The following is an 11365-nucleotide window of genomic DNA, read 5'->3' as shown; positions in this document are numbered from 1 at the left end:
TAGATAGTATGCAAATTACTGGTACCGTTCGCGAACGAGTGCTTGATATGCTATCATTTTCGAATAAGTCGGTCAATGTGCACATTGGTTTTAATCAAATTATAATGGCCTTATCGTATGTCAACGTGATTCTAAATAAATCTGTTTCATAATTTCATGGAAAATTTTTATAACAAAGTACTATCTTATTAAATATTCTTCATAGGTACTTTTTCAATAGTGGCCATCAGTGGCTCAAACTATAAAATTTAATTAAATTAATTACTTGAAGAGAAATGGAAATAGAATTTGATGTGTTAGTATCGAATTAATAATACATATATATAGATAGATTAAAAAATGAAAATGAAAGATTGAATTTTGGTATAATGTCTGATCATGTACATAAATTTCTACCATGATAGCGTAGTACTCTTTATCAGGATTTATTAGGTAATCTAAAGTTGTAAGACATAAATATTATATTACTGAATATACACATTTTTAACAATAAATCATTGCGTAAAAAAACATGGTACACATACAGAATATTATACACATAATTTTATATAAATATTGTATAACTTAATATACATAGCACAGTATGTACAAGATACACATTACATTTTATGAAATTTCCGATTATACTAAAATTCAATTTAACCCAACATTCCAGCTGTATTCGAGCTATTTTACCTAATTCAACTTAACCTAAATTCCAGCTACAATTGAACTACGATTACGGTTATCTTAACCTAATTTAACCATTATCCAACCTAACTTAGTATTAAGAGTTAAATTTCACTACCGTAACCTAAATTAACTAATCCTAACCCCATCTAATTTAACCTAATCTGCTGCCTCTAATTGTGCTAAAATAGCAGCTAATTGATTCTAAATTGACCTGAACTTTACAATTTTACACCTGTAGAATAATACACACATTGTCAAAAATACTCAAGAGTTTCAAATAGCAGATAGTTTTATCCAACACGTCTTCGAACTTCAACGACGAAGTTCGAAACGAGATCCTTCGCGGTGGAGCATTTTTCCCAAACTTCAGGAAGTTTTATTTTGAAACGGCAACGCACGAGAAGTCAAGAAAAATATTTACAGTTGATGCAGAATCGTGTAGAATGTGACCGCGCCACCATTAGAATAATAGTGCTCATCCTTTATCAAAAGCAAGTCGGGAATGTACACGGCGCGCTCATTTCGGATGACATTTCATTTTCGTGAAAAATCGTGGGGCCAGCATTCTCGCGTGAAATAGAGCGTGCAACAGACACCAACTTCTGCCCACGGATACTTTCAAACTGTGATTCCACGTCGTTCAAATATTTCGCCGGTGAAAATTTACGTGCCTCGCAACTTGGACATCCCTCTTCTTTTTTTTCGCCGCGTTTTGCTGCCGCGATAAACCGCACAGCGTATCATAGAATTTGTCTTCCGAAGACAAGCATCTGAACGCTACCCGCGTCTACGCGATAAATTGTCTTATCAAATTTTTGGGACCTGCTATTTTTCTGGGTAGACGCTTACAAGTTTTCGTAATTTTTAATATTTTTTAGCTTAAGGTTTCTGTCGAGAATTTATTAATTAATTTGCAAATTTTTATGAAAACACAATCACAATTTTCAAAGTCAAGTTTTCAATAATTTTACCGATGGAAAATATTTATTTAAAAATTTACCAAAATACAGGAATTTAATTTCTGAGACCATAAATTTTTAAGGTCAGTTTGAAAGAACAATTATTGTAACCTAAGAAATTTTCAAGTTTGCAAAGGTTTGTAAAAATAACATTGCGATGAAATCAGGACGGGTTAGCAAAATAAAATGACTATCTCTGACCGGGGACTATAACCATTGGTTAATTCGGATGTGGCCTATTAGGAGATACGGCCGGAGTTATGTTTCTGTTTGCGAACGATCAAAGACGAGCTTGACCGAAAAGGGAGCAAATATCTTCAAAGATGGCGACTTCCATTGGGCGAAGAAGATTTTATCTACATTTTCGTGGTTCTCTGTAATTTCTGCTACGATGGGATAAAAATTATTCCTGCAAAAGATGCTTGGAACGATTCCACTTACCGACAAGATTTTTATTTTATTTTCACTCGAGTTTTAAGACGTTACTATATTTCTTAAACTCGCTAATTATATGTCAAATGGTTTATTATGGAATATTTTTATCAGAGTATAATGTATTATAGTGGAAATTTTAGAGGATTAATTTTAATGTAAACTTTACAGGATTTTAAAGTAGTATGAGTGAACTGAAGTTTAACATGACCTTAAAGATAATGTGGAATTAGGTTAAAACTAACGTCATAAGTTAGGTTATGTTACCAGGTTATTTATTATATTAATTGTGACTTGATATGATTATTGAGTATGATTATTTATTTATATCATATTACTTGTTTATAGACAAATAATTTAAGTTACACAAATTTTTTGAAAACTGATTGTGTTAATAATATATAAAAATTAGATCTTACTGAAAAAATCTTCAAATCAAAATAAACATACACCAAGATTTTTATCCAACCAAAGATATATTCCAAATTTTTCCAATACAAATAAAAAATAATAAATGATTTACCTTCCACCCTAAAAAAATTTAATCAAGCAAAAATGTATTTGAACCAAAAATTCTTTTAAAATTACCCGTTTAACGTATAATTACAATAATTCGATACGAAACGCATACCACGCAACAATAAAATATTTTAATCGATACACGAACAAAGGCAAAGTATTTTGAAAAAGTTTACCGAACACAGGAGTACGATGTTGAAGTTTTCGCATGAAACTGGGTCACATAATGTTCTTTCGGTGCTGGTACGCGAACCGGGTGTACAAAACAGACTTGCGGTAAAATGTGCACGCTGCTAGCAACAAATATTTAGCTATTTTCAATTCACGTTAAAATAACGAGAATGCACCATCGAAATTAATCGAAATCGATAGGCGAAAAATACTCGCGGCAGTGCAAATATTTGAAAAAACCTGCAACCGATTTTCGACTGCGTCCCTTCAAATAGATACATCAAATATTTGCGTAACTAGTTACGAATGCGAGTCCGGGGAATCCGTGTAAATTTATTTACACCTATGCTAGGTAAAATCAAATTTCTTTTTGGCTGCTTGTTTTTTGTTACACTTTTTGAACACGTTTAGTTACACTTGGAAAGAGATTCAACTGTTCTAAATGTGAACTTCAAGAAAATTTTGTAATTCGTAGAACAAAATAAAAATACTTGAGGTGCACTTTACTTGATACAATTACTAAAAATTGTTTATTTTTAAATGGAATATTTTAGAAATTGAAAATTGAAAATTTAGGTGTTAAAGATTTAGACATTTAGAAATTGAAGGACTTAAATTTAGAACTGACATGTTTAGAAATATTGAAGAATAAAAATTTAAAAATATATAAAGTAGAGTGAATCTCGGAATTTGTAGAAAGAATATGGAAGAGAATATGGAACCTTGAAAATTATACAACTACGGTTTTAGAAATGTGAAAAATTTGAAACTATAAAATTAAATACCTTGCAAGTAATCTTTCGATTAAGTAATATAAAATATCTACCCCCATCGAGAAGTCCATATTTCGTCCCCCTGAAATCCCCGAATATCTCAAGTTTTGGCAGTAAACACGAAGGCAGAGTGTATCGGAGCAGAAGCAGAAGAAGAAGAAGAGACAGAAAGGGGTTGAAGCAGCTCTTTCATTTCGTTGATGTAAGTTTGAAGCTTAGTAAGTCTGACGGGTACCGCGTTTCGGGCTTGTCCGCAGATATTCTCGAAAGAAGGGTAAACCACCCCCTCGATCTTCGTTCGAAGCATCCAGTCGTTCATCGTGATCGGTAATCCCGATGCTTCATCCTAGTCCTCTTCGACGTTCCGTGGTTGGTTAAACCCCCCAAGATTTCGTTGGCACACCTGCAACGTCGAATCGTCCGCTCGGTTATCGCACAAAGGAATTTTCCCCGTGAAACGATTAGCCACCCCTATCGGCTCCTGATACGAGTTCCCTCCACTTTCGTCATTAAGAGAAACTTTGGCGTTTCGGTGGGTGGGGGATGGTGGTAATATCTTTAAGAGAGTTACAACGCCATGAAATGATAGCCGGTGTCACGTTGGCAATAATTTCAACGCCGGGTTATCGGTGTGTCGCCGCGGTGATTTACTCCCGCGTAATATAAGGGTGAGAACCGGCTTTTTTCGACCCTAGAGGGCTTTAAAGGGTGGGATAATTGCTGAAGATTGAGCGGTCTGCTTCACTTCCTGAATCTCTTATTTATTTTTACCGATTTTGGGAAATTAAGTCGGTGACATTCTACCCTTTGCAATTAAAATCTCTTCCTCATGATAATAAAATATATAAATTTTCTATATTGGAACCATAGGTTCATACAGATAATACAACTAGAAAAAAGATAATTCTACAGAAATAATTTGTGAAAATATAACGATATTTATTTTTACACATTATAGGTATTTTTGGTGCAATTAAAAAAGTGTATACGTAAATTATATAAGTAAGGTGTTTTTCCGTAATAGTTATCAATGTTATAAATTAACACAATTATTAATGTGACTAAAATATAATATCAGTCATAAATGTACGACAAATACACCGAACGATTAAAACGAAGTTGAGTATTCGATTTAAGAAGAGATCGAATAAAGATATCGAGCGTGTTGAAGAGGGATGGAGGCAACAAAAAGAAGAAAATGATGTGACAATCAGAGGAGAGATTTTACCCGGGACACATCTGGTCTCTTATTTTCATTTTCTCCGTGAAATGATTTCCTCCGTTCTGCTAAGTGAAAAAAACTCTGCGCATGACATTCCGAGCGACAACCACCCTCGATTCGTTCATGCTAAAAGAACCCGCGAAAAAAGCAATTAAATAAGAACTTTTATTAGGAAAGTTCCCGTTGGGTTACCGGAGTTTCCCTTTTTTTCTTTTTTTTTCTGGTCTAGTCTCTTTTTCTTTTCGTTAAAATTTACTCGGAAAGTTAACCGCGCCTCGCTTTCAACGAATGATAATGACAGAAAGACTTTTGGTTGTCGGCGAAGTTTCCAAGTGGACGAAACTTTCGGCCGATCGTGTTTTGCGAATGAAAAGAACGCGGTTTTAACCCTTGCCTTCGGATCTTATTCTTTCGATGCTCGGACACTGTGCAATCAGTTACTTAACGTGACGGACGAAAATTAACTTCTTGAAATTCGACGAATTTCGTCGTCTAATTTTTACCGAAGGATAAAATTCATTTTGCAAAACTTTTGAAACTGGGGTTGTTTTAAATAGAATATTTTACAAAATTATTGTTGAAAATTTGAGTAGATTAAAAACTAATATTTCAAGGTTTATGAATTAGGAACTCTGGAGTTAAATAAATAAATAAATTATAGTAAGTTCTATCTTCACTTTCGAAATAAACGGATTATTATCCTCTACCTGCAGTCTCCTGTCTCTATTCAGAGGAAAGTTTGATTCGATGTTGTTTGCTTCGTTTTCGAGAGAATCGATCAATCGATTCGTCTGAGCTCGCGAAAAAACATTATCTTCCCGACAGCAGAAGGTCTCCAGAAACAAAACTACAGGGTTATATCACTTTCGAAGACAGTCAATTAAGACTCAATCAGTCTATTGAAACCATAAGACAATCGATGTAATTGTAAATGTAATTGAATAAATCCGTCTGAATAGCAATTCATTTTCCAAAGGGGTTGCCTGCTTCTGTTCGTGTCTCTTCGTCGTTTCCTTTGTCCGAGAGAAATCTTCTTGAGTCCACGTACGCCACTTTCGAAAGTTAAAATTTCTTTCCTCGTTGACACGCCCTGCTGTCTGGAAACTCTTCTCATCCCCGAAGCGTAATTATTCAACCCTCTTCGCGGATATATTTTGCTCGTATGATTAACGACAGTTCTTCGCCATGGTGTCCCTAGCGATTGATCGAACGAATCCGGCAATAAAATTGAAATTATCGTAACGAGCGTCATCGAAGACTCGCTTCCATATTTTTTTTATGGCGGGGGTGAAAAGTCCCTAGAGGAATTTCGTGCAGACGTGAAACGGGTGTACAAATATTCTTGTTAATATTCATAATATATTTTGAGGTTCGAGTATGGAAGAAATGTTCTTTTTCATCTTTTTCAATATTAGTGGCAGAATTGAAATAATTTTTATTTATTGCTTTTTGTATTTTATTTTTTATATGTAGAAGTTTGTAAAATGTATATGTGTAAATTATGTAGTTATGGAGACAAATAATATGCAATGTGTATAAACATATACACACATATGTACATATACATGCACATACACATACTCACACATGTACCTGCACATATTAATACACATACTCACACATGTACCTGTACATATTCATACACATACTCATACTGACACATGTGCATATACATGCACATACACATACTCACACATTTACATATACATATGTATATAATACTCACACATGTATCTATACATATGTATACATACACATACACATACAGTCCATCACAATGAACATCCAAAATTAGTCAAAAAGCAAAATTATTTAAACAAACCTATTAATTTTTACATGACAATTTATATTTGAATTATAGCAGTCATGAATTGTGATTTATTCGGTGTTCGTGACGGATGTACCACAAACGTATTATTTTATCAGCTAGCACCTTTATTCTTAATCCTTTTTAGTTTTCTACAAAAGCGTCGACGAGAACGATTGCTATCGGGACGATGTTCGCTGTTTTCGCTACATGAAAAGCTCAAAAACAGAGAGATAGAGCACGTGAGGACCATTCTCCAACAAGATCGCTGTTGTGCCGAGGCAACATGGAGAGGCCCGGATTGTGATAAAAAAGGAAAAATCGAAAATAACACCAGCTGGTCGGATAACGTGGAAAATGATGTTAAAGCAAAAACAGGGTACAGTTTGATTAAAAATGATATAAGTTATGCAAACGATTCGGTAGATTGTATTATCGATCGTGTTGTTTATAACAACACAGAAATGGCTAAGTAGAAATCATTTTTTAATAAACATCTCACAATTTAATATTACAACATGCTATTATAAAATATGATATTTGAAACAAATTTATGCCCTTAAACTCGTCAAAATAATATTTTTATATTTTAATATTTTACGATGTATAATAAGATATATCTTTTTTATTTACATATCATTCCAATATTATTATCTTTGTAGACTGCTAAGTAGACACATAGATAAATGATAGTCAGATAAATACATAAATTGATAGAAATAGAAATAAATATATGTATACATAAATAGATATATGCACACATATGCACACATATGTATATGTAAACATTATATGTAAAAAATTGAAAATGAAAATTGCAAATTATTTTTCGTTATGGAAAGCAATTTGAAACTTTTCCGCAATACAAAATCCCGCAGTAACATAATAACAATAACACAGTAAAAACGCAAGAGCAAATGAAAAAAAAAGATTCTCAACTATAGAATGCAGAAAGGGTGTCGAAGAGGGTAGAGGCAGAATTAGCGAGGAAGATAGAAAATATAAAAAGTAAGAATATCTCTCGGTGTTATAGCGTGGACACAAAGCGCTGATACAACAATGCGTTTTGAGCTTTTGAGCCGGCAGCTTTTCGAATCTGTCATCGGCTCATATTAACGTTTACGCATTGTTCCCAGCCACCGTTAGCATCGAGGGAACAGAACCAAAAAATAAAAAACGCACGAACGAAATGCGGATTGTCCTTTTACTTCCACCAATTCGTACGACTGAACCTGAATAGTACAGACAGTTTGTCCAATAAAACAGAAATTTCTTTGTGTACCGTCTCTGATGTTCGATGAGATACAGTCGAAAGCGTATTTAGATGTAATCTGTGTAAACGCGGTAAATGTGTGTAATACACGAATTCCGTACAACTTGGAGACCTCCAGGTGATCGCATCTGTAGTGTTGTTAGGAAGGTTGTTAAGTTGATTTTTTTGAGGATTGATGTCAACCCAAGAGATGGGGTAGTCTCTTTCATTTTGGAACCTCACGCACTCGTGAGTTGATACAGGGTGTCTCACAATTAGTAGATCCCTGAAATGGTAGCTGACATGATTCTGAATAAGATTTCCCTTTGCAAAAATGGGATTTGAAGCGTCGTTTTTGAATTATTAAGGAAAAATACGAACCAATCAGAGCGCCAGGATTACGAACGCGCAGACGCGAGACGGCAGCTTCTGATAACGCGTAGTTATCCAACGCGTGGTAGTCCAACGCGTAGTAATGCAACGCGTAGTAATCCAACACGTAGTAATACAACGCGAAGTAATCCAGCGTGTAGATATCCAACGCGTAGTAATCCAGCGCGTGGATATTCAACGCGTAGTAATCCAACGTGTAGTAATGCAACGCGTAGTAGTCCAACGCGTAGTAATGCAACGCGTAGTAGTCCAACGCGTAGTAATGCAACGCGTAGTAATTCTAAGCGTAGGAATCCAACGCGTGGTAATGCAACACGTGGTAATGCAACGCGTGGTAATGTAACGCGTGGTAAAGTAACGCGTGGTAATCCTACGCGTAGGAATCCAACGTGCAGTAATCCAACGCGTGGTAATGCAACGCGTGGTAATGCAACGCGTTGTAATGCAACGCGTGGTAATGCAACGCGTGGTAATGCAACGCGTGGTAATCCTACGCGTAGGAATCCAACGTGCAGTAATCCAACGCGTGGTAATGCAACGCGTGGTAATGCAACGCGTTGTAATGCAACGCGTGGTAATGCAACGCGTGGTAATCCTACGCGTAGGAATCCAACGTGCAGTAATCCAACGCGTAATAATGCAACGCGTGGTAATCCTACGCGTAGTAATCCAACGTGTAGTAATACAACGTGTAGTAATCCAGCGTGTCGATATCCAACGCGTAGTAATCCAGCGCGTGCATATTAAACGCGTAGAAATTCAACGCGTAGTAATGCAACGCGTGGTAATTCTAAGCGTAGGAATCTAACGCGTGGTAATCCAACGCGTAGTTAACCAGCGCGTAGTAATTCAACACGTAATAATCCTCGCCCTCTGAATTTGAAAAAAGTTCAAAAAATAAACATCCCTTCGACAAAAAAATTAAAAAATCTTAAAACTTGAGAATCTTTTAAAAAACACAAAAGCTGAGATACCTAAAAATTGTGAAATCTGAAAAGTTAAAAATTGTAAACTTTCCCGACAAAAAAAGTAGTGTGCGTGATTGAATTGTCTCGCAAGTTGTGACGCGATATCAAATCTCGATAAGCGGCAGGAACATCGAAGATGGGGGAATTTTGCGAAGGTCGAAAAGGTAATAACCAAATCCAATATTCGTTCCTTTCAAACGAGCGTTCGTTGACAAAAAAGAGTGAAATTTGCCTGAGAAGACAGAACTGTCAACGGCAGCCACGCCGCGGCGATATACTCACACGTTCTCTTTCAACCCCTATTTCTCTATTTCTTCGTGTATGCTTTCGGTGTACACACACGTGGCTGGAGAACACGCGTACAAAACTCCTTCTGGGGTAAGTCAGATGTACAAGGGGACAGAAGTTACGGGTTCAAAATTGATTTTCCATATATAAATCACGTTTCGATGTCGTACGACAAACCTCCTTTAACCTAGGGAAAATATAGAAAACCAAGGAGAAGATAGTAATAGACTTTTAGGTACTTTTAGGTATTTGAGGTTTTGGGAAGAAGTTTGGAATTGAATTTTAATCAGAGTTTAGGGACCTTTGTTCTCTGTGTATAAATTCGGTAATTGGATATTTAAGGATGATGAAATTAAGAAACGAGTATTTAGAAAAATTAAACATTGAAAAATTGAAAAATTGGGAAACTTAAAAATTAAAAAATTTATTGAATCTAAAAATTTGCAAATCTAACTACTTACTTGAAAATTTTGCAAATTGAAAAATTATTAAACTTGAAAATTTGAAAATTTGTTAAATATAAAAATTTGCAAATTCAAAAAAAAATCAAAGAACAGAAAAATGATAAAAGTCTCATATACGTCCTCAACCGAAATATAATTGCAATCATATCACCAATAAAACATTTCATGATGTTCCACACGATCAGGTCCCATAAAAAGGAAATTATAACTTTCTGTTATCGGAGCATCGATTCAAATTGATTGCTTCCTGAACAACGTTTTATCCGTTAAACATTCATTATTCCTAATTTAGCCACGATGTTTCTTGTGTTTATCGTATTAACATGTTCAAACACAGTCTGTGTACGGGATGTCAGCGTTTGATTTATGGAAAAGTCACGATGCAATACCGACGTTTATATCGGCAGATATTTATCGGTTGCCCTTTCGTTTACACTGGTTTAATCGAACCGATCGGTTCGCTCGTTCATTAATCAATTTTGAGGGTTGCTACACGCCCACTTTGCCACCCAACAACGTTGAAGTCTTCATAAATCGTTGCACTATTAGCTAACTTGCAACCGCGATACAAACTTACGCGATTGAATCATCGTAGTTTATATTTCTGTCAGCTCGTGAATTATTGTCATTGAATAAATTGCTACGGTATTATTGTTCTGTCGTTGAAAGATATTTCATTTGGGAAATCGCCTGTATTGCGAGAAAATATGCGTCATATTTGGGGTTATGTATTTATGCGATATAGGTAGAGCGTCAACAGTGCGTCGTTGATTTTGTGGACAGCTTTTGGATTTCATTGGAAGAGATGGCTTAAGAAAGTAGTTCGTACAAGTGGAATGATGGTAGAGTTAGAGAAATTTGTAGTAATTTTGAAATTTGGGATTTGAAATTTAGAATACTGGAAATTATGGAGTTTGGGGATTTGGAAATTTAAGAAATTGAGAATTTGGAGATTTGAGATATTGGGAAATTTGAAATTTGTGAGTTGAATGTGGGAATTGGACAACGTGGGAATTGGACAATGTGGGAACTGGACAATGTGGGAACTGGTCAATATTGGAATTGGACAATGTGGGAATTGGACAATGTGAGTATTGCACAATATAGAAATTTGACAATGTGGAAATTGAACAATGTGGGAATTGGACAATGTGGGAATTGGACAATGTAGGAATTGGACAATGTGGGAATTAGACAATGTGAGTATTGCACTATATAGAAATTTGACAATGTGGAAATTGGACAATGTAGAAATTGGACAATGTGGGAATTGGACAATGTAGGAATTGGACAATGTGGGAATTGGACAATGTGAGTATTGCACAATATAGAAATTTGACAATGTGGAAATTGGACAATGTGGGAATTGGACAATGTGAGTATTGCACTATATAGAAATTTGACAATGTGGGAATTGGACAATGTGGGAATTGGACAATGTGGGA

Source organism: Megachile rotundata, chromosome 4 (assembly GCF_050947335.1).
Source record: "Megachile rotundata isolate GNS110a chromosome 4, iyMegRotu1, whole genome shotgun sequence".
Lineage (NCBI taxonomy): Eukaryota > Metazoa > Arthropoda > Insecta > Hymenoptera > Megachilidae > Megachile > Megachile rotundata.
Note: the sequence above shows the minus strand (reverse complement) of the source record.